Genomic DNA, 27,719 nt, shown 5'->3' with positions numbered 1-27,719 from the left:
GGGGTTCTTTCAGGTCAGCCAGCGGGTATAACTTGAAGAAAACCTATATCAGATAAGACATTTATTTGCTTATAAGCAAGTTCTTATCAGCGTAATAACCTTTTTCTTTTGACGGAATGGAATTTCTGAAAGCATCAAATCAATCAAATGGTTTATTAATACATTTTCAAGTTCATAACTGTGCACTCTCCTCAAACAATAGCATGGTATTCTTGCACTATAATAGCTACTGAAAACTGGACAGTGGTGCAGTTAGATTAACAAGAATTTAAGCTTTCTGCCCATATCAGATATGTCTGGGAAATGTACTTGTTACTTACAACCTCATGCTAATCACATTAACCTACGTTAGCTCAAACGTCCCACGGGGGGGACACCAATCCCGTAGAGGTTTTTAACAGTCTGATGGCCTTGAGGTAGAAGTTATTTTTCAGTCTCTCAGCTTTGATGCACCTGTACTGACCTTGCCTTCTGGATGATAGCGGGGTGAACAGGCAGTGGCTCGGGTGGTTGATGTCCTTGATGATCTTTTTGGCCTTTCTGTGACATCGGGTGCTGTAGGTGTCCTGGAGGGCGGGTAGTTTGCCCCTGGTCTTGCATTGGACAAACCTCTGGAGAGCCTTGCGGTTGCGGGTGGTGCAGTTTTGGTACCAGGCGGTGATACAGCCCGAGGGGATGCTTTCAATTGTGCATCTGTAAAAGTTTGTGGGTTTTAGGTGACAAGCCAGATTTCTTTAGCCTCCTGAGGTTGAAAAGGCTCTGTTGCGCCTTCTTCACCACACTGTCTGTGTGGGTGGTCCATTTCAGTTTGTCAGTGATGTGTACGCCAAGGAACTTGAATCTTTCCATCTTCTCCACTGCGGTTGATGTTGATAGGGGGATGCACCTTCTGCTGTTTCCTGAATTCCTGAAGTCCACGATCATCTCCTTTGTTTTGTTGACGTTGAGTGAGAGGTTGTTTTCCAGGCACCACACTCCCAGAGCCTTCACCTCCTCCCTGTAGGCTGTCTCGTCATCATTGGTAATCAACAAGCCTCCTACTGTTGTGTCGTCTGAAAACTTGATGATTGAGTTGGAGGCGTGCTTGGCCATGCAGTCATGGGTGAACAGGGAGTACAGGAGAGGGCTGAGCACGTACCCTTGTGGGGCCCCAGTGTTGAGGGTTAGCGTTTATGGGAGTGATGTTTCCTACCTTCACCACCTGTGGGTGGCCTGTCAGGAAGTCCAGGACCCAGTTGCACAGAGCGGGGTTCAGACCCAGGGCCTCGAGCTTAATGATGAGCTTGGAGGGTACTGTGGTATTGAATGCTGAGCTATAGTCAATAAACAACATTCTTACATAGGTATTCCTCTTGTCCATATAGGGCAGGGATAGGGCAGTGTGCAGAGTGATGGCGATTGCATCGTCTGTGGATCTACTGGGGCGGTAAGCAAATTGAAGTGGGTCTAGGGTGGCAGGTAAGGTAGAGGTGATATGAGCCTTGATTAGTCTCTCAAATCACTTCATGATGACAGAGGTGAGTGCTACGGGGCGATAGCCATTAAGTTCAGTTACCTTTGCCTTCTTGGGTACAAGAACAATGGTGGCCATCTTGAAGCATGTGGGGACAGCAGACTGGGATAGGGAGAGATTTAATATGCCTGTAAACACACCAGCCAGCTGGTCTGCGCATTCTCTGAGGACGCGGCTAGGGATGCTGTCTGTGCCAGCAGCCTTGCGAGGGTTAACATGTTTAAATGTTTTACTCACGTTGGCCATGGAGAAGGAGAGCCCACAGTCCTTGGTAGTGGGCCGCGTCGGTGGCACTGTGTTATCTTTTGTAACTAACAGAATAATCATCTGTTTTCTTTGTTGCCTCAATGTACCCGGTCATACTGAATAAATCATTTAAAACCCTGTGTTACAGCAATCCAAACAAAAAAAACACTTGTACAGTTCCCTTCTCTCATGGTTACAGTAAATCATTAGTTACCACTCAAAGCATTACCAGGACATCTGACCTCATGCTGTATCCTGAACAACACTATTCTTCCAATGTTTAATTATTTAAGACTAATGGCCCCAGCTGACGAGTCTGTTTGGGAGGTAAAGAATGTGTTCTGGAAGGATGGAGTGTTTTTCCCCAAAAAACATACAGGTTTACATCTCTATTTTAGCTGATGTCTGGTGCTCCTCCTTTGGGCTCAGTTGCTTGGTGTTTTTGCCAGAAAGACTGAGGTTGTTTGTAGACAAATCCTCTTTGGGGAGGACAACTGGATGTTATGTAGACCTGAATCTCAAATAAATTGATGAGTGACATATTTGTCATCATAGGATTTAGAAAATACAGAGATATATATGTATTTTATTTGACTATGATTTTTGAAAGCTAATGTAGTGTAGTTTGGCAATGACACTCGTTTTCAAGGAACAGCAGTGAATTCACATCTTATAGTTAACAATTTCAGATCTCTTTGCATCTTCACTAGCCAAAAACAATACAGAAAATGTTAACAGGTAATTAAATCTATAATTTGTCAATTAGCTTAGGCCTAATCAGCTTTATCAGCAAGCATAGCTGACTTTTTAAAATGAATAAATAGTTAGTTTATTCAGAGCACTTATGGCAATGAGTGCAAACATAGTCAATTTATTTACCTTAACCAGCATTTTTTTCCAACATGTCACTGATATTTTTAATGATTATGAATTTAGTTATTTTGGACTTGTTAGGCAAAAGTATATGAAGTAACCAAATCAGCTGTTAAACAGCTATGAAAAAGATCTGTGAAGAATCTGAAAAAGAAACCCTGATATTCTACATCTTGAGATAATGCTAATTCCATCCATCGTATAAACAATTCTCTCTGCCAAACACTAGGTCCAGAGGCAACAGCAGCTCCATTTGCCCAGGCTCAAAATAATAATACTTTTTTTTGGCTGCCATCTGTTTTCTTTGGCATTTATTTTCATATATATATATTTTTTTAAATACCCATTTTCTAGTATCCAATTGGTAGTTACAGTCTTGTCCCATCGCTGCAACTCCCGTACGGACTTGAGAGAGGCGAAGGTTGAGATTTTCCACATCGACACCCCTGCACCCCTACACCATTCCACCACCACCCTCCCAACTCAAAGGTACATGTTCTGGCATCTCAGGATGATCGGCAGATAAAGTAGGCCTTAATCTACTCTGTGCTTCTGCACCGTAACACTGCACAGCAGATTGGGTGTCACAGTAGGTCAGACAAAAGGCCTCTGGAGTCTGGACAAACTCATATTTCAATGTTACAAGCTTTTTCTTATTATCTAGATGCTGTATCTCCAAAACTAAGGGAGCAATATAGAGCAATTCCATAGAGTGGAATTGAGGATAAATAGTATTGTGGCATTGTCTTTGTGCTAACACAATGAAAGTTCAGTGGATGATCTATAACAAATAAAGCTGAAACATTATACAGTAAATCAAATCAAATCAAAGTTTATTTGTCACGTGCGCCGAATACAACAGGTGTAGACCTTACAGTGAAATGCTTACTAACAGGCTCTAACCAACAGTGCAAAAAAGGTATTAGGTGAACAATAAAGTAAAGAAATAAAACAACAGTAAAAAGACAGTGAAAAATAACAGTAGAGAGGCTATATACAGTAGCGAGGCTATAACAGTAGCGAGGCTATAACAGTAGCGAGGCTACATACAGGCACCGGTTAGTCAGGCTGATTGAGGTAGTATGTACATGTAGATATGGTTAAAGTGACTATACATACAGTGGGGCAAAAAAGTATTTAGTCAGCCACCAATTGTGCAAGTTCTCCCACTTAAAAAGATGAGAGGCCTGTAACTTTCATCATAGGTACACTTCAACTATGACAGACAAAATGAGAAAAAAAAATCCAGAAAATCACATTGTAGGATTTTTTATGAATTTATTTGCAAACTATGGTGGAAAATAAGTATTTGGTCAATAACAAAAGTTTATCTCAATACTTTGTTATATACCCTTTGTTGGCAATGACAGAGGTCAAACGTTTTCTGAAAGTCTTCACATCGTTTTCACACACTGTTGCTGGTATTTTGGCCCATTCCTCCATGCAGATCTCCTCTAGAGCAGTGATGTTTTGGGGCTGTTGCTGGGCAACACGGACTTTCAACTCCCTCCAAAGATCTTCTATGGGGTTGAGATCTGGAGACTGGCTAGGCCACTCCAGGACCTTGAAATGCTTCTTACGAAGCCACTCCCTCGTTGCCCGGGCGGTGTGTTTGGGATCATTGTCATGCTGAAAGACCCAGCCACGTTTCATCTTCAATGCCCTTGCTGATGGAAGGAGGTTTTCACTCAAAATCTCACGATACATGGCCCCATTCATTCTTTCCTTTACACGGATCAGTCGTCCTGGTCCCTTTGCAGAAAAACAGCCCCAAAGCATGATGTTTCCACCCCCATACTTCACAGTAGGTATGGTGTTCTTTGGATGCAACTCAGCATTCTTTGTCCTCCAAACACGACGAGTTGAGTTTTTACCAAAAAGTTATATTTTGGTTTCATCTGACCATATGACATTCTCCCAATCTTCTTCTGGATCATCCAAATGCTCTCTAGCAAACTTCAGACAGGCCTGGACATGTACTGGCTTAAGCAGGGGGACACGTCTGGCACTGCAGGATTTGAGTCCCTGGCGGCGTAGTGTGTTACTGATGGTAGGCTTTGTTACTTTGGTCCCAGCTCTCTGCAGGTCATTCACTAGGTCCCCCCGTGTGGTTCTGGGATTTTTGCCGTTCTTGTGATCATTTTGACCCCACGGGGTGAGATCTTGCGTGGAGCCCCAGATCGAGGGAGATCATCAGTGGTCTTGTATGTCTTCCATTTCCTAATAATTGCTCCCACAGTTGATTTCTTCAAACCAAGCTGCTTACCTATTGCAGATTCAGTCTTCCCAGCCTGGTGCAGGTCTACAATTTTGTTTCTGGTGTCCTTTGACAGCTCTTTGGTCTTGGCCATAGTGGAGTTTGGAGTGTGACTGTTTGAGGTTGTGGACAGGTGTCTTTTATACTGATAACAAGTTCAAACAGGTGCCATTAATACAGGCAACGAGTGGAGGACAGAGGAGCCTCTTAAAGAAGAAGTTACAGGTCTGTGAGAGCCAGAAATCTTGCTTGTTTGTAGGTGACCAAATACTTATTTTCCACCATAATTTGCAAATTAATTCATAAAAAATCCTACAATGTGATTTTCTGGATTTTTTTTCTCATTTTGTCTGTCATAGTTGAAGTGTACCTATGATGAAAATTACAGGCCTCTCTCATCTTTTTAAGTGGGAGAACTTGCACAATTGGTGGCTGACTAAATACTTTTTTGCCCCACTGTATATGATAAACAGAGAGTAGCAATAGCGTAAAAGAGGGGTTGGTGAGTGGCGGGACACAATGCAGATAGCCCGGTTAGCCAATGTGCGGAGGCACTGGTTGGTCGGGCCAATAAAATAAAAATAAAAAATCTATTTCACCTTTATTTAACCAGGTAGGCTAGTTGAGAACAATTTCTCATTTGCAACTGTGACCTGGCCAAGATAAAGCCCAGCAGTTTGACACATACAACAACACAGAGTAACACATGGAATAAACAAACATACAATCAATAATACAGTAGAAAAGTCTATATACAGCATGTGCAAATGAGGTAGGATAATGAGGCAATGAATAGGCCATGGTGGCGACGTAATTACAATATAGCAATTAAACACTGGAATGGTAGAATGTGCAGAAATGAATGTGCAAGAAGAGATACTGGGGTGCAAAGGAGCAAGATAAATAAATAAATACAGTATGGGGATGAGGTAGATTGGATGGGCTATTTACAGATGTGCAGGTGCAGTGATCTGTGAGCTGCTCTTACAGCTGGTGCTTAAAGCTAGTGAGGGAGGTAAGATTCTCCAGCTTTAGTGATTTTCGGCTTGAGGTATTGAGGTAGTATGTACATGAATGTATAGTTAAAGTGACTAAACAGAGAGTAGCAGCAGCGTAAAAGGGGAGTTGTCCGGGTAGCCATTTGATTACCTGTTCAGGAATCTTATGGCTTGGAGGTAAAAACTGTTGAGAAGCCTTTTTGTCCTAGACTTGGCACTCCGGGACCGCTTGCCATGCGGTAGTAGAGAGAACAGTCTATGACTGGGGTGGCTGGGGTCTTTGACAATTTTTAGGGCCGTCCTCTGAGACTGCCTGGTGTAAAGGTCCTGGACGGCAGGCAGCTTAGCCCCAGTGATGTACTGGGCCGTACGCACTATCCTCTGTAGTGCCTTGCGGTCAGAGGCCGAGCAATTGCCGTACCAGGCAGTGATGCAACCAGTCAGGATGCTGTCGATGTTGCAGCTGTAGAACCTTTTGAGGATCTGAGGACCTATGCCAAATCTTTTTAGTTTCCTGAGGGGGAATAGGCTTGTCGTGCCCTCTTCACGACTGTCTTGGTGTGTTTGGACCATTCTAGTTTGTTGATGATGTGGACACCAAGGAATTTGATGCTCTCAACTTGCTCCACTACAGCCCCGTCGATGAGAATGGGGGCGTGCTCGGTCCTCCTTTTCCTGTAGTCCACAATCATCTCCTTAGTCTTGGTTACGTTGAGGGATAGGTTGTTATTCTGGCACCACCTGGCCAGGTCTCTGACCTCCTCCCTGTGGGCTGTCTCGTCGTTGTCGGTGATCAGGCCTACCACTGTTGTGTCGTCTGCAAGCGTAATGATGGTGTTGGAGTCGTGCCTGGCCATGCAGTCGTGGGTGAACAGGAAGTTCAAGGGGGGGACTGAGCATGCACCCCTGGGGGGCTCCAGTGTTGAGGATCAGCATGGCAGATGTGTTGCTACCTACCCACACCACCTGGGGGAGGCCCATCAGGAAGTCCAGGATCCAGCTGCAGAGGGAGGTGTTTAGTCCCAGGATCCTTAGCTTAGTGATGAGCTTGAGGGTACTATGGTGTTGAACGCTGAGCTGTAGTCAGTGAACAGCATTCTCACATAGGTATTCCTTTTGTCTAGGTGGGAAAGGGCAGTGTGGTGTGCAATAGAGATTGCATCATCTGTGGATCTGTTTGGGCGGTATGCAAATTGGAGTGGGTCTAGGGTTTCTGGGATAATGGTGTTGATGTGAGCCTTTACCAGCCTTTCAAAACACTTCATGTCTACGGACATGAGTGCTACGGGTCTGCAGTCATTTAGGCAGGTTGCCTTCATATTCTTGGGCACAGGGACTATAGTGGTCTGCTTGAAACATGTTGGTATTACAGTCTCAATCAGGGACATGTTGAAAATGTCAGTGAAGACACCTACACCTGCCAGTTGGTCAGCACATGCCCGGAGCACATTTCCTGGTAATCCGTCTGGCCCCGCAGCCTTGTGAATGTTGATCTGTTTAAAGGTCTTACTCATGTCAGCTATGGAGAGCATGATCAAACAGTCGTCCCGAACAGCTGATGCTCTCATGCATGCCTCAGTGTTGCTTGCCTCGAAGCGAGCATAGAAGTGATTTAGCTCATCTGGTAGGCTCGTGTCACTGGGCAGCTCGCGGCTGTGCTTCCCTTTGTAGTCTGTAATAGTTTGCAAGTCCTGCAACATAAGACAATGTTATTTTGAACATTTAACACGATCAGAAAAAAACAGCATGATTAAAGTTGCAGAAATCACTCCGCCATTTCCTGGTTGCTAAAACTCTAATAGTTTGCCTAATTTCAATTTATGATAAAAATAAGCTAGTATAGTGTAGAGAATCACCGTACCATCTAAACTGTTGGGAAATATATTTTCCATAACCCAAAATATTGTTGTTTCAGCTGTTTGAAACTGGTGTACAAAACTGAAAGTAAAATACGCAAAAACAAAACTTAAGTTTGGGAAGCATTGAAATAACGCACATTGGACAATTCTACCAGGTCTTAGACTAACTACATGTAGCTTTCAAGTAGAATGATAGATCTATAACCCACATTTCTATGGGAATTTGGTAGGGTCGGCCAAAAAGTTACATATTGCCACTCTAAGTCTAATTAGTATAATAATGCCTGTATTAGACTAGACATGTCCAAACCAAACATACAGAGAAAGTTATCAAGACTTTGCTATAATTGCCTGAGAACCTGCAAACTCTCCGATAGTGCCTGATGTACAGCATGGATAAATTACAAGATACGATTATCTAACTAGATGCACACAATATACTATAGATACAAGCATTAAAACAATAACAAAACCACTATATATTAATGGAAAACTCCACCCAAAATCTTTTAGTATTTGTTTCATTAGTCCATTGTTGATATATACCCAAAATGTTTTGCATGTCAGTAATCAAGTTTTCAAGATCTATAACTTTCAATATACAGAAATACAACCGGTATGATGCATTTTAGAGACCAACGGAGTTACAGCATAGGTCATAACTGCACCTTAAAATGACCCCAACTCAGTGAAGCGTATCTGGCTTATCTTCCTGTGTTGGCTGCTAATGTCCACGTAAGCGCAATCAGGCTTGCGTGGACATTAGCAGAGTAATTAAGCTAACAAATGAGTAATTGCAGTCAAATGTTGACACACGCAAACCTGTGAACAATCAATTAGAGATCTAGACCTACACAAGAACTCTAACAGGGTGTGTATGAAGCTTTGAGAGGAATAACAATGTGATATATTACTGTAGATATTTTTGTTATTTTATAGATTTGAATGTTGTACTTGAGGAATACAGTTAAACATGTTTTTATACATTCAGTGTGAATTAATAAATGTACTGGTCATCGCAGTAAAAGGATTAACACTTCTCAGCCCCCAGACATAATCATAACAACAGACAGGCCAGTTAAAAGCTTAGTATTATTGTACATAAAAGGTAGAGGTAATAAATGTATGTTTGATGAAGGGTATGTTTAACCCACAAAATATTATGTGAAACAACTGGACATCATATGGCCTCTAGGGCTGACAGAGAAAAGGACCAGGTGTCACGCCCTGGCCTTAGTTATCTTTGTTTTCTTTATTATTTTAGTTAGGTCAGGGTGTGACATGGGGGATGTATGTGTTTTGTATTGTCTATGTCTATGTGTAGTGTTTAGTGTCAGCACTATTTGTTCTATAGCTTCACGTTCGTCGTTTTATTGTTTTGTATAGTTTGTATAGTGTTCTTCGTTTCGTTTTCGTCTTCAATAAAAGAAGATGTATTGTTATCACGCTGCGCCTTGGTCCTCCTCTCTTCCACAATACGACGATCGTGACAGAATCACCCACCAACAAAGGACCAAGCAGCGTGGTAAAAGGCAGCAGCAGCGATCGCAGGACTCATGGACTTGGGAGGAAATTCTGGACGGCGGAGGACACTGGGCACAACCTGGAGAATATCGCCGCCCTCGTGAAGAGCTGGAGGCAGCTAAAGCCGAGAGGCGGTGGTATGAGGAGGCAGCACGGAAGCGCGGCTGGAAGCCAGAGAAGCAGCCCCAAAAATTTCTTGGGGGGGTGGCTCTCGGGGAGTGTGGCAAAGTCAGGTAGGAAACCTGCGCCAACTCCCCGTGCTTACCGTGGAGAGCGAGAGTACGGGCAGACACCGTGTTATGCGGAAGAGCGCACGGTGTCTCCTGTACGTGTACATAGCCCGGTGCGGTACATCCCAGCTCCTCATATCGGCCGGGCTAGAGTGGGCATCGAGCCAGGTGCCATGAAGCCGGCTCAACGCATCTGGTCTCCAGTGCGTCTCCTCGGGCCGGTGTACATGGCACCAGCCTTACGCATGGTGTCCCCGGTTCGCCAGCACAGCCCAGTGCGGGTTATTCCACCTCCCCGCACTGGCCTGGCTACGGGGAGCATTCAACCAGGTAAGGTTGGGCAGGCTCGGTGCTCAAGAGCTCCAGTACGCCTTCACGGTCCGGTCTATCCGGTGCCACCTTCTCGCCCCAGCCCAGTACCACCAGTGCCAACACCACGCACCAGGCTTCCAGTGCGTCTCCAGAGCCCTGTTCCTCCTCCACTCACTCGCCCTGTGGTGCGTGTCTCCAGCCCGGTACCACCAGTTCCAGCACCACGCACCAAGCCTCCTGTGCGTCTCCAGAGCCCTGTACGTCCTGTTGCTGCTCCCCGCACTAGCCTTGAGGTGCGTGTCCTTAGCCCGGTACCACCAGTTCCGGCACCACGCACCAAGCCTACTGTGCGCCTCAGCAGGCCAGAATCTGCTGTCTGCCCAGCGCCTCCTGCGCTGCCCGTCTGCCCAGCGCCGCCTGCGCTGCCCGTCTGCCCAGCGCCGCCTGCGCTGCCCGTCTGCCCAGCGCCGCCTGCGCTGCCCGTCTGCCCAGCGCGGCCTGCGCTGCCCGTCTGCCCAGCGCCGCCTGAGCTGTCCGTCTGCCCAGCGCCGCCTGCGCTGCCCGTCTGCCCAGCGCCGTCAGAGCCGCCCGTCTGTCCGGAGCCGTCAAAGCCGCCCGTCTGTCCTGAGCCGCTAGAGCCGTCCGTCAGTCAGGAGCCGCTAGAGCCGTCCGTCAGTCAGGAGCCGCCAGAGCCGCCCGCCAGTCAGGAGCCGCCAGAACCGCCCGCCAGTCAGGAGCCGCCAGAGCCGCCCGCCAGTCAGGAGCCGCCAGAGCCGCCCGCCAGTCAGGAGCCGGCAGAGCCGCCCGCCAGTCAGGAGCCGCCAGAGCCGCCCGCCAGTCAGGAGCCGCCAGAGCCGCCCGCCAGTCAGGAGCCGCCAGAGCCGCCCGCCAGTCAGGAGCCGCCAGAGCCGCCCGCCAGTCAGGAGCCGCCAGAGCCGCCCGCCAGTCAGGAGCCGCCAGAGCCGCCCGCCAGTCAGGAGCCGGCAGAGCCGCCCGCCAGTCAGGAGCCGCCAGAGCCGCCCGCCAGTCAGGAGCCGCCTGACTCAGGTAGGAGCCGCCAGGTTTTGCGGCCAGAGTCCGCACCTTTGGGGGGGGGGGGGTACTGTCACGCCCTGGCCTTAGTTATCTTTGTTTTCTTTATTATTTTAGTTAGGTCAGGGTGTGATATGGGGGATGTATGTGTTTTGTATTGTCTATGTCTATGTGTAGTGCTTAGTGTCAGCACTATTTGTTCTATAGCTTCACGTTCGTCATTTTATTGTTTTGTATAGTTTGTATAGTGTTCTTCGTTTCGTTTTCGTCTTCAATAAAAGAAGATGTATTGTTATCACGCTGCGCCTTGGTCCTCCTCTCTTCCAAAATACGACGATCGTGACACCAGGGCCCTAAAACATATTAGATACATTTCTCAAGTTAAAGTCTTCTTAAATATTTAAGCTATGTACAACCCTTGAATATTCTATCCCAAGCAACAATTTAGTCAAATGATCAAGTATGTCCTGAGCTATGATTGCTTTAGTGAGGAATTCCTATGGTCTTTGTCCTACCGAACAATGGAGCTAGTGGTTTTCGTTGGATGGATTTTCTTTGGCCCCGCCCTAACAGATATTGATTGAATCTATTTAAAGAAGTTCAGTAATTATCTGACACCTAAGCCAGGTGTTGGTTTCATGAAACACAAATTGTGTTTTGTCTGTTTCAGTGTCAGCACCTGGTACACCCAGTCTCAATGTAAACAAGCTGGAGGTCATACTACACACCTTTACGCCTGGAAACTAACTAGACCTTCCTGTTGTGCGGGGGAGGGGGGTTGCACGTTTGCTAATTTGATCAGGGACCAATGTGTATTCAGTATCCGTTCAGTATCCGTGTTGTCTCAGTATCCATTCTCCTATCAGAAACATATTGGCTTTATCAGTAGCATGTAGAGTGTCCACAAGCAAGTCCACAAGATGGTGCAGCGCTACTCTTACATTCTTTGGAGAAAACCCTGCCTACACATTTCCAGAGTTGCAGAGAGTTCCAGAGCTCACGGCCACGGTACAGATGGCTGTTCCTTTCAGTTAGAATGTCAATATAGAGCCCCATTGTCACCGTTGGACGAACACAGCAGAACAGAGCAGACCAGAGCTGAACAGAACAGGGTCCACTGGCAAGCCTCCAGAACACTCTGCAGACGCCCAGACCACACTCCAGATGATGTTCCTCTGAAATGACATTACTGCATCCACGACATATGGTCCAAAGTGTGTCTCGTCCAACATCCAAGCCCAGGCAACCGCCATGAAGTGGCCGATGAATACTGGTCAGTCAGAGTAGAACCAGGACTAGGCAACAGAACGGGCGAGTCATGTTTGAAATTAAGTTTTGCAAGGATTTTAGGTTTAAGTACATTTCATCCATCTTATTCAATTCAAAGTGCATGTAGCAGCTGACTACATGCTCTTGTTGGAGTTTTTTCCCTCTTATTCTTCAGCCTTTGTGGTTACATTCTTGTCATACTTTCACTGACATGCACGTTCAGGTCTAACCTCTTAGGGGTCATGTTCTCATAAACCAATGGCAGGTGTTGGCTCGCAAAAACATAGCCTGAAGGCCTGTAGCCTAATTTATTAATGAAAAGGTATTCTTTAGAATATCTGAGTATTTCTGCAGTTCATCTTTGGATAGTAGCCACAGTACAAGACTTCGCTAAACTTTGGGGTTTGGGTGACTGCTGTTGTAGGCCACTGTAGATGATGACCCTGTTTTTCCTGTAAAGGAAATTCTGGGTCACGTTCAGGGTATTCAAATGTCATCTGTTTCCCAGGGCTATGGGAACTAAATAATGAGCTTATCAACTTTAGAGTTCAGCATGGCAGATATTTCTGCCCTATGATTTATCACACTAGTTCCCTTTGAAACAGTCTCTAGGAGCTTGGCAGTCTTTCTCATTGTTTTATAATGAAAAAGTCTCTATGAGCCGGGCAGTCTTTCTCATTGTTTTATCCCATGAAACAAGCTGCCAGACAAGAGAAGTAGACACGTGCATTATATGTCATGGCATTACAGTACAACCAATCTGCTCACCTCTGACCTAATATACATAATTCCACTTAACCTTTGAAATGTTCTATCTACAAAATCCACACTATTTCCATGGCATTCTGCCTACTTCACACCAACCTGCCACACCCAAACCCTCTCTCTCCATCTTGGTATTTGGTATTTTATTAGGATTCCCATTAGCTGTTGCAAAAGCAGCAGCTACTCCTCCTTGGGTCCATCTAGCCTATACCTCCATCCCTTCCCTTCCCAACAAAAATAACATAATTGGCAAACTTAAGCGAAGAAATTATATCAGATTCATAATACTAATAATGATAATATTAGAATGTTTGGGGAATGTTTGAGCTGGGACTTATCAGCAGATTTCTCAGGGCTTCTAGAAGACATGGAGGCATGCTGGTCCGGCAGAGAGAGGCCGGAAAAGAGAAAGTGAGAGATTGAGAGAGAAAGCAGGCTTCTGGCAGAGTTTATAGGTGATACAAGTTACAAGATGCTGATGAAACGTCCTCTCAGCATCTCACTCGGGTAAGAGCAACAGGCATGCTTCAGATACCACAGACCATTTAGTGAAACATTTATGTGTTTCTATCTGGACACAACATGTGGATGACATGATAACTACAGTAAGATCTAGCGAACAACTTCCTTTTCCCTCTCATGTAATTTTTTTTTTTTTTAACTGCAAGAACTATAGAGAACATATTCAAAATCATTGCTGTAAAAATGACCTCCTGACCCATTATACCACCAGCCATATGCTTAAGTGGACCTCCTTTGGGATTAACCCATGTCTCAGAGCTCCATTAAGAACACTGTCACTTACTGTAGCTTTTCATTTCTGATACATACACACTTCCTAGACATTGTTACCACTTCCTTATGTCCCCCATTACAGTCTGCCCCTAGAGCGAGATACAGTGCCACGAATCGCGATGGCTTATTTTAATTAACACCAATGTGGAACAGCAATTTGAAAACTGAGCCAATCCCCTGATAAGCTGGCATGTTCTCACACTAGACCCACTCCAAGAGGAGATACTTGCCAACAATCTGCCTCGCAGAAACAATCGCGAAGGAACTGCCACATCCTTCTTTGGAACCAACTAAGGCCCTAATCAATCACCATGCAGTGGGCTTCCTGACCCACTGGACTCACACGCCAACCACCATCATTCTCTCACCCCCCCTTTCTCTTTCGCTCTCTTCTCCCTCCTGAATGCTCGCACCATGCTGCTACTTCGGGTGGAACTTATAGTACAATAGTCATTCCAGTTTAATGGAATCATAAAAATACTCCACTTATAGTCAGCAGAGGATGAAAATCGTTGGAGGATTTTTAAAAAATGAACCATTTGAGAGCTGCATGTCAAATGTTTCAGGATTTTAGAAGTTCTGACTAAAGCTTCAGAACAGCCCCTTTATCTGAGAACTTAAGGGATACTATGAATGTTATTACAACCCATCATTTTAAAGAACAACATTGTCACGCTTCTCCTGGGCTGAAGGAAGAGTGGACCAAGGTGCAGGGTTTAAAGTGTTCATGATTTAATCCAAAAAAACAATCGAACAAAAACAACAAACAGGAGAACGAAAGCGAACAGTTCTGTCAGGCAAACAAAACAGCTAAACAGAAAATAACTACCCACAAAAACCATGTGGGAAAAAGCTACCTAAGTATGGTTCTCAATCAGAGACAACGATAGACAGCTGCCTCTGATTGAGAACCACACCCATCCAAACAACAAAGAAATACAAAACATAGAAAATGAACATAGTATGCCCACCCAAATCACACCCTGACCAAACTAAAATAGAGACATTAAAAGCTCTCTACGGTCAGGGCATGACAAACATCAATCTTTGTGAAGTTAGTAGTCCATTGGATAACTATTGCAGCATTAGGCCATCGATTTCCAGAATCCATGTGCACTTACGTTAATGGTCCAATTTTGTGCGGCTTTTTATTCTGTCATGAGAAAGAGATTTAACTGCAGGGGAATGGGCTCTAGGTTTTTATTTAAGAGAATAAAAACCCAGATTTTTTCAATTTTAACAGGGCAAATCGATTTACTTCTGGCATTGACTTCATCTTTCTATTCTCTCCAGAGAAAATGTCAAATAAAGGTCAAGACATTGACACCATGCCAGTACCAGACCATACGGCCCAAGTCAAGGAACCCATGGCAGCATTTCGTTATATGTCTTTCCAGAATCTCAATATTTTTTATCTGGACTGGTACATGAAAGAAAAAAGAAACCTGCATTCTGTTTTCGCTACTATCACTGTTCTTTATTAAGCTTTATGCATCGGCTTCTTGGCGTTCGTCCGAGATTTTTTTCTGGACTGGCACAACAATGATTCCTAGAAACATGACAACCTAATCAAGGCATTGTTTTATTTGGCAAACTAATATCAAAACAGACTTTGAATTTCAAATTATGGGGAGAAAGTAAATTGGGAATGGCTGCCTTTAAGAGAATTCCCAGGCGCTATTGAGTGATCTCACCAGAGATTGCCATTGAACTCAAGCCAAGTTAAGTGGCCAATTTTGTGGCATTGTAAACTGTGTTAGTTTAATAATACTGTCCACAGTATTGAGTCATATGTTTTATGGTGACACAAATCCAACGCTGTGGTGTACTGAAACCACTCTTGGTTATGCTGTTGGACATGTTGATGCGTCCATGATCTCTAATGGCTAGGGCCTTTCAAAGTCCATCAAAAATACATTTTGATCCCTGACGCTGAGAGGAAAAGATAACATAAACAAAAGGGCACCTTATTACAGATAACAGGACTCCTAATAGTGACACTTAGATTGGAGTATCAACACAAAGCTAATGATGGTGTCACACCCTGATCTGTTTCACCTGTCTTTGTGCTTGTCTCCACCCCCCTCGAGGTGTCACCCATCTTCCCCATTACCCCATGTGTATTAATACCTGTGTTCTCTGTCTGTTGCCAGTTAGTTTTGTTTGTGAAACCTACCACCATTTGTTCCCCTGCTCCTGTCTGCTAGTCCTTTCCGGTTTTGACCCTTCTGCCTACCCTGACCCTGAGACTGCCTGCCGTTCTGGACCCTTTGCACCTTCTCTGGATTATTGACTCCTGCCTGCCTTTGACCTGTTGTTTGCCTGCCCCTGTATTAGACATACACTTTTGTTTCTTCAACACTGTCTGCATCTGGGTCATACCTGAAACGTGATAGATGGTTAAAAATCACAGTTTCTTAAAGAGATGGTGATTGACAGAAAGGGTAGATATTTCTGTCACAACAGAGACTTACTCGCTATAATGCATTGCTCTTTTTACTTTGGGATATGTTGGCTGCCGCCAACTTACCAACAATAGTTGATGTAGTGTGAAGATAAAATGATGCAGGTATTGTTTCTTCAGAGTAGTGTTTCCAATATTACAAAATATAGCCGTGTCTCTCAGCCCTGGTCTCTTTATTTTTACCATGATGCAATCCATTTCTGTCAATCAGTTTATCCTACAGTGCTGAAAGTTTGATGTTGGATAGCATGATGAAATGGTAATCAAACCTTGATTAATAAGATGGATGCTTAACGGATGAATTGCGGGAGGCCAGCGTCTCATCTGGACATATTTATAGAGCCTTTAAATCTTTTGATTCAGGCTCTGACAATAGGCGAAGTGATTCTCACATGAATCCCGTTTACATAAGTTGCAAATACATGATTAGCCCAATGATCACACAATACAGTTTTTTGGCCATCGGAGGCTAAGATTTCCTGACTGGTTTATCCAGCAGTGTAGACACCTTGAAAAACCTTTTCTCCCGAGATCTTGCACTGGAGTGGAGGCTGGCTAAAGGCTGTGGACCACTTAGGCTGTTTTACCCCCTATGGACTACAGAGAAAGGGAGTCAAGAATTTGTGTTTCTGTTGCTTCACGAATTACAAATTAAGGGTCACATTGCACATAAAATCTCTCTAACAAGCCATGAAGTTATATCGAACAGTTGTCAAATTAACGATTTCAGAATATCACACCACAACTCCGACTTCAACTGTACATATGGACGACCGATGTCAGAGTGGAATGGACTAAGATACAGAGTACAGTATATACATACATATGAGGTGAATAATGCAAGATATGTAAACATTAAGTGAATGAGATACTGTAGAATAGTATAGAAAACAGTATATACAGTTGAAGTCGGAAGTTTACATACACCTTAGCCAAATATATTTAAACTCAGTTTTCCACAATTCCTGACATTTAATCCTTGTAAAAATTCCCTGTCTTAGGTCAGTTAGGATCACCATTTTATTTTAAGAATGTGAAATGTCAGAATAATAGTTGCGAGAATGATATATTTCAGCTTTTATTTCTTTCATCACATTCCCACTGGGTCAGAAGATTACATACACTCAATTAATATTTTGTAGCGTTGACTTTAAATTGTTTAACTTGGGTCAAATGTTTCGGATAGCCTTCCACAAGCTTCCCACAATAAGTTGGGTGTTTATACTTGCGTACTATTGTTTGTACAGACGAACGTGGTACCTTCAGGTGTTTGGGAATTGCTCCCAAGGATGAACCAGAATTGTGGAGGTCTACAATTGTTTTTCTGAGGTCTTGGCTGATTTCTTTTGATTTTCCCATGATGTCAAGCAAAGAGGCACTGTGTTTGGAGGTAGGCCTTGAAGTACATCCACAGGTACACCTCCAATTGACTCAAATTATGTCAATTAGCCTATCAGAAGCTTCTAAAGCCATGACGTCATTTTCTGGAATTTTCCAAGCTGTTTAAAGGCACAGTCAACTTAATGTAACTTCTGACCCACTGGAATTGTGATACAGTGAATTAATTATAAGTGAAATAATCTGTCTGTAAACAATTGTTGGAAAAATTACTTGTGTCGTGCACAAAGTAGATGTCCTAACCGACTTGCCAAAACTATAGTTTGTTAACAAGAAATTTGTGGAGTGGTTGAAAAACAAGTTTTAATGACTTCAACCTAAGTGTATGTAAACTTCCGACTTCAACTGTACCTATGAGATGAGTAATACCAGATATGTAAACATTAAGTGACTAAGATACCGTAGAATAGTATAGAATACAGTGTATACATATGCGATGAGTAATGCAAGATATGTAAAAAAAAATGTAAGTGACTAAGATACCATAGAATAGTTTAGAATACAGTATATACATAGGAGATCAGTAATGCCAGATATGTAAACATTATTAAAGTGACTAGTGTTCCATTCCTTAAAGTGGCCAGTGATTTCTAGTCTATGCCTATAGGGAGCAGCCTCTAATGTGCTAGTGTTGGCTGTTTAAAAGTCTGCTGGCCTTGGGATAGAAGCTGTTTTTCAGTCTCAGTCACAGTTTTGATGCACCTGTACTGACCTCGCCTTCTGGATGATAGCGGGGTGAACAGGCAGTGGCTCGGGTGGTTGATGTCCTTGATAATCTTTTTGGCCTTCCTGTGACATTGGGGGCTGTAGGTGTCCTGGAGGGCGGGTAGTTTGCCCCCGGTGATGCGTTGGGCAGACCGCACCACCCTCTGGAGAGCCTTGTGGTTGTGGGCGGTGCAGGTTGCCATACCAGGTGGTGATACAGCCCAACAGGATGCTTTCAATTGTGCATCTGTAAAAGTTTGTAAGGGTGAAGCCAAATTTCTTTATCCTCCTGAGGTTGAAGAGGCCCTGTTGCGCCTTCTTCACCACCATTTCAGTTTGTCAGTGATGGGTACGCCAAGGAACGTGAAGCTTTCCACCTTCTCGACTGCAGTCCCATCGATGTAGATAGGGGGTGCACCCTGTGCTGTTTCCTGAAGTCCACGATCATCTCCTTTGTTATGTTAGCCCTCACCTCAAGCCTACTACTGTTGTGTTGTTTGCAAACTTGATTATTGAGTTGGAGGCGTGCTTGTCCACGCAGTCATGGGTGAACAGGGAGTACAGGAGGGGGCTGAGCATGCACCCTTGTGGGGCCCCAGTGTTGAGGATCAGTGGAGTGGAGGTGATGTTTCCTACCTTCACCACCTGGGGGGCGGCCCGCCAGGAAGTCCAGGACCCAGTTGCACAGGGCAGGGTTCAACACCCTGCTCAAGGGCACGTTGACAGATCTCCCACAAGGTCAAAAACGGGGAACCAGTGATCCATCAGCCACCGGCCTAAGCTCCCAACTGCCAGGCCACCAGCCCTCCAAGATCCCCCACCCTCCACAGTTCCCCAGAAGCTGCCCCTCAACCAGATAGTATTTGTTACATACCAATGCCGTCATCCAACTGTCAATACGAATAGGCCACATTTCAATACCACTTGATTTCAACTTTTGTTGTCTAAACTCAGTGTAAGCCAAGCTAAACAATTCCTTACATAATTGAATGAACACCAGAATATACAACATACATATAAAATTAATCTTATTACAATAATGTAATTTTATTGCATAAATATAAGATTCATCTTATTGCAATCATGAGGAATCTACAAGTCTCCATTCACTCCACATGTTATTGGTCAAAAGCTCAATATTGTGTGTTCATTACACATACTGGGTTCACTAATTACCCAAAGGATTTAATAGAGAGGCGTTTTAATACATTGTGCCATTCTGTTGTAATGTTTATGTTACAGTGGGAAAACATCTGTAAAAATTCTTAGGGTTGTATATCTATCTCGTCATTATGGACAATTAAGCCACTCCATTAATAAAACAAAGTATGTTTTTAATCAGTCAGTTTGGCTTTTAGAAACTGAGACTGTCCTCAAAGACTGTAGATGGAGGTTGTCACACCCTGATCTGTTTCACCTGTCTTTGTGTTTGTCTCCACCCCCCTCCAGGTGTCGCCCATCTGCCCCATTATCCCCTTTGTATTTACACTGGTAACACAAAGTATGTGAACCCTTTGGAATTATCTGGATTTCTGCAAAAAAATCATACAATTTGATCTGATCTTCATCTAAGTCACAACAACAGACAAACAGTCTGCTTAAACACACACATTATTGTATTTTTCTTGTCTATTTTGAATACATGATTTAAACATTCACAGTGTAGGTTGGAAATAGTATGTGAACCCCTAGGCTAATGACTTCTCCAGAAGCTAATCGGAGTCAGGTGTCAGCTAACCTGGAGTCCAATCATTGAGACGAGATTGGATATGTTGGTTAGAGCTGCCCTGCCCTGCCTCGAACAAAAGAGATCTCAGAAGACCTAAGATTAAGAATTGTTCACTTGCATAAAGCTGGAAAGGGTTACACAAGTATCAATAAAAGCCTTGATGTTCATCAGTCCACAGTAAGATAAATTGTCTATAAATGGAGAAAGTTCAGCACTGTTGCTACTTTCCCTAGGAGTGGCTGTCCTGCAAAGATGCCTGCAAGAGCACAGCACAGAATGATCAATGAGGTTAAGAAGAATCCTAGAGTGTCAGCTAAATACTTACAGAAATCTCTGGAACATGCTAACATCTCTGTTGATGAGTCTACAATATGTAAATTACTAAACAAGAATGGTGTTCATGGGAGGACACTACGGAAGAAGCCACTGCTGTTCAAAAAACCCATTGCTGCACATCTGAAGTTCGCAAAAGAGCATCTGGATGCAAAATATTCTGTGGACAGATTAAACTACAGTTGAGTTGTTTGGAAGGAACACACAACCCTGTGTGGTGAAAAAAAGGCACAGCACACCAACATCAAAACCTCATCTCAACTGTAAAGTATTGTGGAGGGAGCATCATGGTTTGGGGCTGCTTTGCTGCCTCAGGGCCTGGACAGCTTGCTATCATTGACGAAAAAATGAATTCCCAAGTTTATCAAGACATTTTGCAGGAGAATGTAAGACTATCTGTCCGCGAATTGAAGCTCAATAGAAGTTGGGTGATGCAACAGGACAATGACCCAAAACACAGAAAATACGTCTTCTGGAGTAGCCCAGTCAGAGTCCTGACCCCAACCCGATGGAGATGCTGTGGCATGACCTCAAGAGAGCGGTTCACACCAGACATCCCAAGAATATTGCTGAACTGAAACAGTTTTGTAAAGAGGAATGGTACAAAATTCCTCCTGACCGTTGTGCAGGTCTGATCCGCAACTACAGAAAACGTTTGGTTGAGGTTATTGCTGCCAAAGGAGGATCAACCAGTTATTAAATCCAAGGTTTCAAATACTATTTCCAGCCTGCACTGTGAATGTTTACACGGTGTGTTTACTAAAGACATGAAAACGTATAATTGTTTGTGTTATTAGTTTAAGCCGACTATCTGTCTATTGTTGTGACTTAGATGAAGATGAGATCAGATTGTATAACCAATTTATATAGAAGCCCAGGTAATTCCAAAGGGTTCACATACTTTTTCTTGCCACTGTCTCGTCAAGCCTACCAGCGTTTTCCCTTACTCCTGTTTTCCTGGTTTTGACCATTCTGCATGCCCTGCTCTGCTCTGGATTACTGACCTCTGTTTGACCTTTCGTTTGCCTGCCCCCTGTTTTTGTAATAAACTTTTGTTACTTTGAACTGCCTGCATCTGGGTCTTATCCTGAGGTCTGATAGAGGTGGCTTTATACTAAAAGTTATACAAACTAAAACCAACTGACCAGCCAGGCCAAAGACAAAAATACATTATTAAATGTCATGTCAAGGTAAGTAGGTTTTGATATTTTGACCAAAACTAGTTTTAATTACTGGTTGAAGTGACAAATCTATTGCAGCATGTTACCTGATTGTACTGTCACAATAACACTGGCCTATCTTCGGCAGTCTATTTTGGTATGATCAGGTGGTGAGACAGTGTATCTCTACATCGCTGTCTACATGTCACAGACATCTCTGCTCCAGTGTTAGCATAACCTCCACACAAAGACCTGCAGAATATATTAGGAAATGCTTTTCTGGCCTTCAAGATGTTTGCTACATATCATGCTACTTTCTTCATAGACCAGAGGGACAAAGCATAGCAGATGCTTGGCAAACCCTTTTTTTCCTTATTTTATCCTCTACTGGCAACAAATCTTGCTGTTGGTTAGACCTGTGCTAGAGTTGCGTTTCAGAGGTCTTCATTTCATAGTGAAGTTTCAGAACTAAATGACGGAGACACACAATTGTACATTTGTGAAATATAGTATTGATTTAAGGCCCTAGTCAGAAAATAAGTTCCTAGTCGTATCATAGAAAGTGGCTTAACTCACTCAGCAATGCATAAGGAAACCGAATAGAGCTGCAAGTCCTCAAAGTTGTTAATAGGTTGAAACAAGGCAGCTATAAAACTTGGTTCAAAACACAATTACAGTAAAAATGTACTATATCACATGTCCTTTTAACAGTCTGCTAGCTATTTCCAGTAACACTGGAGTCATTGTCTGTTTGGACCACTTATTGCATTCTTTGGCCAGATACTTTAGTCAGTTGATGGTCAGTTTAAGGTCAGGAAGTAATCAAGGCAAACTGTAAATAAGAAACACAGGATGAAAAACACAGTAAGGAAACTAAAACATCACTGACCAGACAACAAATATGCATAGGACATGAACAAAGAATGGGAGCTGCTATTGTGCTCTGCAAGTTCTTGACCACAGGTGGACAGACAAACTGTTTAGTGTGCTGGACTGTGTATCATTAACATCCTGTTAGCATTCACAAATTAAACGTCTAATTTGAGATAAAATTTGACAAACATTTGCTTTTTTCTCATTCAGGGAGAAAAATGTGAAAACAGAAGAAAAGAAATCAACAATACTTTACTACCCCCCAAGGGAAGTGATTTGTTAGCTTGTTTGACTTATCACCCTGAATTATAGGCTATTCCATGCATATGCAGTGGCAGAACCTCAAACACACAAACATGTAATGCAGAGACCTCTGGGCTTCTCTGAGTATAAGTTCAAAAGCAATGTGAGGGACAAAAGTGCCTTGGGTAACTGTAGACCAAAACAGGACACTACAAGACTGAAGGAAAGGCTGGTAAAATGGGGGTAAGTGCACTAGGAGGGAGTGTATTAAAAGTGCATTAAAAGTGCATTAAATCAAATTCAGAAGTGGAAATATGCTTAAGAAATAGCTCTGGAGTTTCTTCCTTTTTGTAACAACTAACAATGTCTGATTTCACTTTCCTGCTTTCCCATCCTTCTCCTTCTGTAACGGTGTTCCTCCTCCCCTTCATACGAAGAGGAGGAGTAGTGATTCGACCAAAATGCAGCGGGTTTTGAATACATAATGATTTATTAAATCAATCGACGAGACACGAAAACAAACACTGGGAAGGATTACAAAATAACAAAAAACGAATGTAGACTGACCTACACCATGAGTACTTACATAAAACACGAAGCACGTAGGAACAGGTACAGACTATAACAAACGAACGAACGCTACAGTCCCGTGTGGTACGCAGACGCAGACACAGACACGGAAGACAATCACCCACAAACAAACAGTGAGAACAACCTACCTTAATATGACTCTCAATTAGAGGAAAACGCAAAACACCTGCCTCTAATTAAGAGCCATACCAGGCAACCCAAAACCAACATAGAAACAGCAAACATAGACTGCCCACCCAAAACTCACGCCCTGACCATCACACACATACAAAACAACAGAAAACAGGTCAGGAACGTGACACCTTCCCCACTATTCCATCTCCTGTATTTTGTCCATTTAAAAAGTCAGAAGTGTCTCTGATGGTGAACCCAAACCTGGCCCAGTCCAGTGCCCATTGTGTCTCTGTCTTCCCTCCCTCAGCTCTGCAGGGCAGCAGAACATTCCCTGGGCAGCTGCTAAAAGTCGCACGCCAGGTCGGATGTTTGCCTTGAGTCTGAGATCACATCAGATAAAACACTTTCCCTCCCTATGCCGCGCTCTTGGGTGTCACAGGCTCACACAGCACAGGACGGCCATCCGCCACACTTTCTTTGAAGATACACAGCGATAGGCCTTTGACATTGAGATTTCCCCCTTGTTTGCATATTAACATATGGGTCCGACTCCAATAAAAATGCCACAGGCCCCAATCGATGGCGATGAGCCCTTGGTTCAGTGCAGACCCGGGCCTGCTTTGTGTCAGATCCAGATTCGCACAGCTTTCCCTCAACAGACTCACCGCTCCAGGGCATGGTTGTTGGAGCTGGCTGGTGGGATGCCATGCTATGCATTTCCGTGTTAATCTATCTTCATGTTTTGGTTCAAACATAACAACAGAGGTATTTTTCCTCCTGTTCTTGAGATGGACTGTGGTCTCTGTCTCTGTGTGTTCTCTGAAGTCTCAGAAGAATAAATAACTACTAAAATTGATAATGATGTGTTAAGCCTATAGCTTAAGCTTTTGTCCAAAAGTAATCAAACCTTCAGTTGCCAAGAGTTTGAACAAAAACAAGAAGTTTGGATGGGCTTTGCCTTGCCAGTCTATTTAATGGCCTGGACACAAACTCAGTGCAGGGCTACAGATAACATGCACAGTGAGTTGGAGTTGGACGCTGATCCTCCATAAAGTAGAGCTCGTCTCTAGTGATGCTGATGTGCATTCCAGGCAACATCAGTTCTCTCCGCATAATCTTCCCCTGTGTAATTTTCCAGATTGCAGCCAAAACAAACATCAAACAAGACAAACTTTGCAAACACACATCATAGACACAATACACTGCAGGCTACAGTATGTACAGGTATTTCTACAGGTCAAGGTAATTGATTTCCAAACTGAATTGTTAATCACTTATGAGGTAAAAACCAATGCTGTCTTCCTACAGTAGGTGTTGAGTTCTAATGGCGAATTCAGACACTTGTTACTACAGTTGTGACTCTTGCTTCTCCCGATGCTTGTTGTTCTGGCCACTTGAACACAGTGTACCTAAAGGTGAAGAAAAAACAACACTGTCAGAAAACCAGAGGGTGTCCTCCCAGCCAAGCCCAGCTCTTTAAGTGACATTACAGACCTTTAGCTATGAGCTTGTCTTATCTACAACAGTAACTGTGAATACTAAATTAACTTGAGACAGACTAGCATGCATTAAAGGTGCATTTGGTTTTTCAACAGGTGGGTCAGCCCCAAGATCCATTCCAACCACGCTGCTGTAAGCCAAACAACTGCAACGTTCCGGGAAGGAGTCTTATGTGCCAGCATTCAAAACCCTCCTGACATAATTGCTTCAATCTCCTCACACTCCTGGGTATATTGAGTTGCTGACTGTAGGTTGCCATGACCAGCTGTTGCTGTGGAGATGATGACTGAGTTGGCCAGGAAGTTAACGCAACACCTGCAGCACTAAATTAATCACTTCTCATATGGCATCACACACTCAATCAATCAATCAATCAAATTTATTTTTAAATCCCTTTTTACATCAGCCGATGTCACAAAGTGCTGTACAGAAACCCAGCCTAAAACCCCAAACAGCAAGTAATGCAGATGTAGAAGCCCGGTGTCTAGGAAAAACTCCCTAGAAAGGACGAAACCTAGAGAGGAACCAGGCTATGAGGGGTGGTCAGTCCTCTTCTGGTTGTGCCTGGTGGAGATTATAACAGAACATGGCCAAGATGTTCAAACGTTCATAGATGACCAGCAGGGTCAGATAATAATAATCACAGTGGTTGTAGAGGGTGCAACAGGTCAGCACCTCAGGAGTAAATGTCAGTTGGCTTTTCATAGCCAATCATTGAGAGTATCTCTACCGCTCCTGCTGTCTCTAGAGAGTTGAAAACAGCAGGTCTGGGACAGGTAGCACGTCTGGTGAACAGGTCAGGGTTCCATAGCCGCAGGCAGAACAGTTGAAACTGGAGCAGCAGCACGGCCAGGTGGACTGGGGGTGGACTGGGACTGGGGGTGGACAGCAAAGAGTCATCAGACCAGGTAGTACTGAGGCATGGTCCTAGGGCTCAGGTCCTCCGAGAGAAAGAGAGAGAGAAGGAGAAAGAGAAAGAGAGAGAGAATTGGAGGGAGCATACTTAAATTCACACAGGACACCGAATAAGACAGGAGAAATACTCCAGATATAACAGACTGGCCCTAGCCCCCCGACACATAAACTATTGCACTGTGGCCCCGTCCGACAATACCCCCGGACAGGGCCAAACAGGCAGCATATAACCCCACCCACTTTGCCAAAGCACAGCCCCCACACCACTAGAGGGATATCTTCAAACACCAACTTACTACCCTGAGACAAGGCCGAGTATAGCCCACGAAGATCTCCCCCATGGCACGAACCCGAGGGGGGCACCAACCCGGACAGGGAGATCACGTCAGCAACTCAACCCACTCAAGTGACTCACCTCTCCTAGGGATGGCATGGAAGAGCACCAGTAAGCAAGTGACTCAGCCTCCGTAATAGGGTTAGAGGCAGAGAATCCCAGTGGAGAGAGGCGAACCGGCCAGACAGAGACAGCAAGGGCGGTTGTCGCTCCAGTGCCTTTCCATTCACCTTCACACCCCTGGGCCAGACTACACTCAATCATAGGACCTACTGAAGAGATGAGTCTTCAATAAAGACGTAAAGGTCGAGACTGAGTCTGCGTCTCTCACAAGGATAGTGTCATGACGCTGGCCTGGGGGTAGGTTTATGACAGTCATAAATACCTCTCCCCCTTTTTTTCCTCTCTCTACCCTACTGATGTGACTATTGAAAATCCCTTGGTTAACATAGAGATTCTGGGAACATCAGAAGGTGGGGGGAAATGAACCATATTTTGGTAATCCAACCAGTTGAACATATGCGTTGGTACTTAATGAATATGATGTCAGTTCGGTTGTCATCTGAGACATTCTTATCAATGATAGGATGACATAAACGGTACAGTGGAAAGTCTACACATTATAGTTATCAGATTCACATGGAATTGTTGTGCAATTTAAATGTTTGAATATTAAATTATTTGTGAGGGGATTAAATGTGATTTTAGCTTCTAAAATGTGAGAATTGGGTTTTAATGAGTGAATTAGGCCCAACTCAGTGGCCCGCCCACGTGAAGAGACATTGGTTATAAACTATGAAACACGCCCTCCTCTCCCTTCCTATATAAAGCCTTGACGACAATATAACTATCTGTTCCGGGTACATTAGGATGACGATCCGATGTCAGAAGGGTTCAGATAATAACTACAGAATGAAGCCAACCTCAGCGTGGGCTTTGGTTGCGAATGGTATGAACTTTGAACTCTTATTCACTACAGAAGTGATACCTCCTAGCCGTTGAGTTAGCAACAGCAGCTGCAAACGTGGGCTAGGAAAGAACAGACAGAGTATCCCGTCTACCACACAATGACGTTACTACAACGTATTCTATTTACCCTCAGAGACATTCTTCCGAGGACAGGAAGACCTCTGTTGGCCAACACGACCAGCATCTACGACCGACCTACCGAAACGCAGCTCAGAGTAAATATTTATTGCATTTTCCTTTTCCAAATGGGCGGTAATTTAGAATGCATAAGATTCTGTATTTACGATAGAGTAGCTGCCTACGGCCCGATAGAGACATCGCCTCTCCCTTTGTTCTTCAGTCTTCCCGCTCTTTCACTCAAACCCAACGCACTTTTCTTTGTGTAACCAGCTGTCAGATCTGTTCGGTCCGCTAGGGACGTTTTCCTTTATGACATAATTTGTAATCAAGGTATGATTCATTCTGTGTATATGTAATTCTGTGTGATTAGTTAGGTATTTAATAAATAAATAATTAAACCCAATTTTGTATTGCTGATTCGTCTTGTTAGCCAGGGTTTGTGAACCAATAATTTACAACTTTCAGATGAGACTGAAATAAGGTGACGATTAATATTGACTGCTATTGATTTAAAATATTACTAGGTCTTTAAGAGTTTATTCGGAAGATAACTGCTCTATAAATATTATTTTGTGGTGCCCCGAATTTCTAGTTAATT

Source organism: Salvelinus alpinus, chromosome 22 (genome assembly GCF_045679555.1).
Source record: "Salvelinus alpinus chromosome 22, SLU_Salpinus.1, whole genome shotgun sequence".
Taxonomy (NCBI): Eukaryota; Metazoa; Chordata; class Actinopteri; order Salmoniformes; family Salmonidae; genus Salvelinus; species Salvelinus alpinus.
Note: the sequence above shows the minus strand (reverse complement) of the source record.